Below are 7,371 nucleotides of genomic sequence, written 5' to 3'. Positions count from 1 at the left end.
TTTGCCACATTTCAGCAGAGAAATGACCCTGGACCTGGGGGGGTACAGCTCAGAGATAAAAGGTGCATGCTTACCATTCATGGGGCCCCCAGAAGAAAGAAAAGACCAGACTAGACCAGACCAGAACAGACCAGACTAGACCAGACAGACCAGACCTACTGACACCGGAGGTTGTCAGCATCCTGAGAACCGCTTTTGACTCAGAACTCATAACACTGTTGTTTTCCACTCTGACGAGTCGCGGTGTTGTCCTTGCAGTGAGGCCAGTCGGGTGCTTCCTAACTTTCACCGTGTCACACCTCAGTACCCTGGTGGAAATGGACTTTATCCCTGGTGCCTTCTGTTTTCTGGGTTGCAAAAGTTGAAACCTGAGCTTTTAGACGCCAGGCTTACTCAAAGAGAAAAATCCAGTTTTGAGGAAGTGGCATGGTCCTACCAAATTGGCCAAATGGAAATTAAATGTCTGTCTTCTAATAGTCAGCTAATTTAAATAAAAACAACGATTCTTGTTGTTATTATTGTTGCCCGTTTTCCCCCTTGGGAAGCCAGCAGAGAGAGTTGCATAAAATTAGCCAAAATGTGTTACATTTGGGAAATCATGCCTGCAATATAGGGGCTCCTCGGTGTAATAAAAGAATGAAAGAGGCCTGGATTCTGATGTAAAATGCAAAGGGCTGGAAAGGAAAGCCGTGGGTCAAGCCAAACGATACACACAGTGCATGCATTCAGGTTTTTCTGTTTAGATACTCCTGTTCTCCAATCCAATGGCAGCAGAGCCTAACTCAGAAAGAAAATGCCCACGGCTCTGGAGTCCTCTGTGCTGCTAAATTATTCCTGTTAGTTATAAGTAGTCAAGTCTTGCCAATGAAACCCAAAGAGCATGCTTCCAGACAACTCACATTGCACAGAATAGTATTTACCTCCAAACTCACTCCTAAGCTGACTCGGAAAACATAATGTACTGCAAATGGGTGCCCAGCAAAAATAAATGAGCCAGAGTGAGCCGAGCACTGGATCTGTTCACCAGAATGATAATTAATATAAACTTCAAGGCTTTTCTCAGACCCTGACCTTAAAGATGATGAGGACAAGAAAAGAATGACATTGTTTCACTCTCTGAGATGGCCTTTTCAACCATTTGAGTTCTATCCAGTGTGTATTCTCAAATGAAATCTCAATAGTATAGTTTTGTAAGGCTTAATATCATCACGAAGAAGACCTTAAGGTTAAAAAAAATCAGTTTCAAATGTCAATATTAGGAAAACTAGCATTTCATACATATACATATGCAAATATAGACTAGAAACTACATTTTGTCTGGTCAGGCAGTCAATTTTAAAAATTTATCTTTGAAAGGTTGTCAGTGACAAGGCTTGAAAAGGAGGAAGTTTCCAAAGCCTTGGCTTCTGCTGTACAGGTCCCTGACAGGGGCATTTAGGCAGCCTGCCTGGCAGAAAGAGAATTCTGAGCTGAAAGCAGGGACCAGACATTCAGACATGGTTCTCACTCTCTGGCATGGGCCTTGGATAAGCTAAGGACTGTAACTAGGGTGCAGGGTCTCCTCTACTCACTGGAGAGGTTGACCAGGATGCTCTTTCCTTGGATCCAGCATCTATATACAGCTACTGGTTTCTACCCACCCTCCAAGTCTCTAGACTGAGTAAAAAGGGACCCTTTCATTCCCTTCAGGATCAGGTCAAGTCAAATACCAACATGGTAGTTTTCCATTCTTGTTAATTTGGGGGGCAGAGATTAAAAATGTGAACCTTAAGGGAATAGAAAAAAATCAGTTTAAATATTCCATTTCAAATCAGTGCATTTATTCATTTTCAGATTAAAAAGGGAGGAGACCATAGATTGAACCTGTAGGAAAAGTAAATTGGCACCTCATGTCACATCACAGACATTCAGCAATTTTCCCTGAACTCTGAGAATTCTTTGAAAGTCCCAGAAACTTTTCTCACAGACTTTCCTGGTGTTTTTGGAAGAGTGCTATCACTATTTGGAAAATCCTAAGAAGCCTTCTATCTTTCTGAAAACTCTCTTGTATTGAATTCCTTGTTTGTGATTCTCAGCTGTAGAACTAATACTAATAAGTATTTTAAAAATATTGCTTGTTTTTCTTTATTACTAAATCTAATAATTCTGTAGTAAAAACATTACATGAAGTCATCTTTTAAGTACCAGCCTTCCTACATAAAGCACTGTGACAAAATAGTTCATTTAGTTCACAAATAGTGGCAGGAAGAGGTTCTTTGTGAGGTTTTATCTCCCAGGCTTAAAAATTCAAGGCTACTGCCCTCTGTTAGTCTCCTTATCTCAACGGTATCATTTTTCTTAAACAGAATTTGAAAATAGTCCTCAATTTAGAGGTTTAAGCTCTAATTTATAAAACCCTTAGTTGATTCCCATAACACAGCGGCAGTCAAACTGGACAAGATAATAAATTGACTGAGATCATTGTCCGGCTTCATCCAAGAAAGCAGCCTCTAAAAAAAGAGATCTTAAATTGCCTTAGAAATCCAATTTGCAAGCAGCAAACGCAGCATATAGATGGGAAACACCAGCCTTGATCACATTAATTTTGTGACTAACAGCATTGCTTTGAAAGGGAAAAGAAAAAAATGAATAAAATAATAAGACCACTCAAATCCTAAGTTCAGTCTAACAGCACAACCAGAAGCAAAGCAATCGCAGAGATAAAGTTCACATCTGGAGGATGCAGGGACCATCAGACTCCAACAAAACAATGTCAACTGAAGACGATCACTCCGATGATTTATCATTTCTAAAAAGTAAACCACAGTAGGAAATGGGGAGACTAGGACTGTGACATCAGTTCGGATTGCAGTGGGGAAACTCTGAAGCATTTGGAGCATGCAGGTGTGAGAAACTGGCAGATAGTTATAATAAAAATATTCTGCAAATGAAAAGCTATACAGGAAAAACATCTAACCGTCGACCATTTACTTCACCTCCTATTCAAAAGCTGAAACATCAAAGCATGATAGAAATAAAGGCGTGGATTCCTTTTTTTTTTTTTTTCCAGGATCAGTCTAACAAGCTGCCTGCCTGACTGCTCAGTATAAAAAGCCAAAGCCAATAAGTTCACAACTGACTTCTGCCTGATAGGTAATTCAGCCACTTACATTTAAAAAAAATCTGACTTGGAGATATTATCAATTGAATAAATATTTTTACTCTGAGTAGAGTTGAAAATAAAAATTGATACAAAAATAAGGAATTAAAATAACAAATTTATGTAAAATGATGCGAGAAACAGAAAATGAGAAAAAAAATATACGAGAAGGCAGTGAGTTATCTTTGAGTTTTCAAACTAAAGTCAAACTGATATTTAACCAACAGCATCCTTCTTTGAGGGAGCCTGCATCTAAGTTTGAGTGAGGAAGTGAATTTTGCTTTGCTGTGTTTTCTCTTTAGTCTTTAGGTTTCTTTTCAAAGAAAGCCTCCTTGCTAAAACTCAAGTACTCATTAAAGTGACTCCTGAAAGCTTTCTGAAGAGAGGATTTCTTATTTCTTTTACCTGACACCTTGCTTACTGTTCTTCATAGCTTCCCTACAGCAGTTCACAGGCTCGAGAACATATTTTAATCCAGAAATGAAGCTCACACACACACACACACACACACACACACACACACACACACACACACACTTACACAAAACCCTACCAAATCTCAGGAACCTAACAAAAACCACATACAAACGCAAAATAAGAAGCCATTCCCAAGTCCTATCTGTGAAACTAGAAGGCTGATCTCGACTGTTATGAAGTGCTTTCGCTGCCCACAGACATGAGCGTGCTCTTACCATGGTTGGCAGAGTAAAACCTCCACGCCGTGTTGCCTCCTGTAGTCACCAGATCAAAAAATTTCCCTTCTTTCTTGGAACTTCTTTTGACCAGCAAGATCAGAAAGGAAACAAATCTTTGAGTACTCAGTATTTCAGAACAGAAGACTGTGATCTAGCTCTTAGCTAAAAGGAGAACAGACCTGCTACTTCAATCACTCCGCAGCTCAGAGGTAGCTCATAGACTCTGGTACCTTCTCTCCCCCCACCCCTCCTGCTTTACGTTTCTTTTAGTAATGAGACTAATTTTTCCAGTAGCCTTCAACTCCCTAGATTTAACTGACATGGAAAATGTGACTAAAAACTTGTAGAACTGTCTAGCCTCCAATCCTGCACAGAATGAACTTTGTTGTGTTGGAGAACACCTCGCAAGCAGCTACATGCTCAGTTTCTACTTGCTGTACTCCTCTGCAGCACAGAACACCAAATAGCAGTGCGCCATCTAGTTAGCAAAGTGCAATCTCCATCCCTAAAGGGGGGACACCTTCCAACCCTGGGAGCTAAGCTTGTCAGGGTCCAGCAACTCTAAAGGTCCAATTGTTTATTTAAATAAAAAAAAAAATATCGCTACTGGGATAATCCACATCTAGTGGATATGGGAAAATTTAGGTTATAATGGCACTACAAACTTTTACATCTAACTTTGATTTACAAGATAAAAGCAAGTTTTAAATTAAAAGGGCTTTCTGTTAATAGAGCTTATTATTCTGAAGACGGGAATGATTTTCTTCCAAAGTTGTCCCTGGGTGCACGCCTATTATCTGTGCTTTTCCCCTTCCACTAATGAGCATTTATCTAAAGAGCCTGTTAATCCTCTGATGTGTGCTTCTGGTCAGAGGTAACAGTTTGAATAAAACCACTAATCACTGATCACTAAATCACTGATCATTAATCACACTCTCCAGGGCCCATGACCCGGCCATTTTCCCCTTAGGTCTCTGCCTCACAAACAAGAAGTTTAACATTTTCAATGCCCATGCATTGCAGAGGGAGTTATACTATTTCATCTCTAGATGTGAATAAATAGTAAATACTGCCACAAACTTGAGGAAGGGGTGTCAATCAGTCTCCAGTCAGGAGTTCACAAAGCTCTGCAGCTAGAGCAGGCTGGAGAAAGGAGATCTAATTATAACAAAACATGTGTTCTTCAAGTAATGCCACCTATTTAGAACATAAAATGTCCTTTATTTAGCTTCCCCCATCTCCACCAAATCAGAGTGCCCAAGTCCCCGTCCCCCTCCAGCCAAAAGCTTGTGCCTGAGTTTGTTTATTCCCGCTATCATCCTTCACTCACCCCCAGAAGTTTTCACTCTCTGTCCCCTCATCAAGTCACATACAGTGGTGTTGTCGCGGCTGGTGTTGATTTAAAGGGCAAGTGGGGAAGATTCTAACTCAGTTCTGTAAATTGGGCATTTAATTTCCTCTGCAGACATAGAAACTCAAGGCTGAGAACAAGAAAGTACCACACGCAGCAATCAATGTATTGTATGGTGCTTTCAGCTCTCAGACACATCCCCTCACTTTGGAAATTAAACGTCTAATCTAGATCCTTTCCGCTAAACCTGATTTAGTTAGCTCAGCTCGTTCATCTTTCCCCTAGGGCTGCGCGGTTCCCGGGACTCTGGGCTCTTAGCTGTGGGTGTGTTGCTTTCCTAAGTCGCCGCAGGGACACAGTATTAACATATAAGGTCTCTAAACCTTTCCAGGGGTTTTTCTATCTAGGCTGAGCATTCTCGCCCGGGAAAAGGGGGCCTGGGCAATGCCTTTCTTAAATAATAGAAAAGGGCAGATTGAGCGCTCATCAGGTACTGCGCTCAGACACCAGAAGCTCTTCAGCTCACTCCTGGGACAGCATTCCCCCTGAGGGAAACTGTAAAAGGCGGGGGCAGGCCAGTGATAACGAGGTGGGCGGAGGAGAGATGGAGGAGGAGGGGTCGGGGGAGAGAGGGCAATAATGGTGTCCAGGGAACCCTCAATTGAGCAGGGGTGGGGGTGGGGGGCGAAAGCAGAGTTGCTTTGTCAGCATTCTGAGCCCCTGAACCCTTGAGTATCTGAAGCCCTTAATCAAACACTTACTGGCCTGCAGAATGACGTAATGGACCTGTAGCCAGCCTTTATTCTTTGACACATGTCAGGGAGAGGGAAAAATAAAAAACCAAACAAGCTTTGCAGACTCTGACAACGAAATGTACAAGCAGCCCACTCCAGTTCCCAGCCTTGAACCAGCATCAAGTGGGGGCGACACTCGTTCAGGGAAAGTGGAAGCTTTTTCTACTAGACACCTCCTGGAAATAAAGCTCTGACACTCCCCCCCCCAAAAAAAAAGAAAGCGGGATATAGGTGACATAGTTCCTTTAAAGTAGTGGAGTTGGGGAGTAGGAGGGGACTCTCTCAGTTCTTTCTTGTCTCGACCCTCTAAGAACTTTGTGAAAAGTTGAAGCGGTTCGGTGGAGAATCGGGCTCCGAGGCAGGCTCCATCGCAGGGTGCTGAGAACCGCCTGTGCACAGCGCGGCTCGGGCCCCAGCTGTCATTTGGGGCGGCAGCCCGGAAGAGGTAACAGTGCCAGCTCGAAGGGGACGGAGGCGGGAGGCGGCTGCAGGCGTGAAGGCGAGGGGGCCTGGAGCACTCTCGAGCTGGAGCGCCTGGAGCGAAAGTCAAGTGCCCTTCAAGGGCAACCGCCCCTCCCCGGGCGCGCGCCCACCAGCTACAGCCCGCAGCTGGTCTCAGAGGTGGCAGCGGCACCCGGCGGGGGAGCGAGCCCCCTGCTCACTCGCCTGGCCGCCCCTAGGTGACCCGGCGTCTTTGCCGCACCAGTTAGAAGTTTGCAAACTTTCTCCGGGGTTCCGCTGCATGACTGAGAAACTGGGGACGCGGGGGAGGCTCCTGGTTCGTAGTCTCTGTTGCTGCTGCCGCCACTGCTGCTGCTGCCGCCGCCGCCGCCGCCGCCGCCGCCGCCGCTTGACCACACTTCTGGAGGGTTCCGCACCTTGCCAGGGCTCTGGAGGCAAACATACACCCCCGATTCATAACTGTTCCCCGTGTCAGGGAAACTCACGCGCGCTCCCATACACGCACGCACACTGGGTCGACACGGCGCTGGCTCCACTCAGCATCCCTCCAGTCGCACGGCGCAGCAACCACCGAGACGCGCTCCCGGACAGACACGGCGTGGGGTCTCTGGGTGGCTACAGGACACAGCACAACTCCACAGTCCGCCAGCAATTGGGGCCGGACTTCCCTCTGATCCGCCAAAGTGTTTACAAACACAAATCAAGGGGAAAAAAATGCATCGCATCCTCCCTACTCCTTGCCCTGTGACCTGCCCATTGGACCAAGTAACCTCGCGGCTGCAGTGGAGAACCAACCCCTGCAAACAAGGACGCTCCCGAGTCGGCTCGCGCGGCAAGTGCAGCGAAAGTGGCTAAATGCAAAAGCCCCAGAAGTGGCCGCGCCGTATTTTTAGGAACTTACCAAACAAGTGTGGAGAAGGCAAGAGCCGA

Source organism: Peromyscus eremicus, chromosome 3 (assembly GCF_949786415.1).
Source record: "Peromyscus eremicus chromosome 3, PerEre_H2_v1, whole genome shotgun sequence".
In the NCBI taxonomy this organism is placed as follows: Eukaryota; Metazoa; Chordata; class Mammalia; order Rodentia; family Cricetidae; genus Peromyscus; species Peromyscus eremicus.
This window is presented reverse-complemented; position numbering follows the sequence as displayed.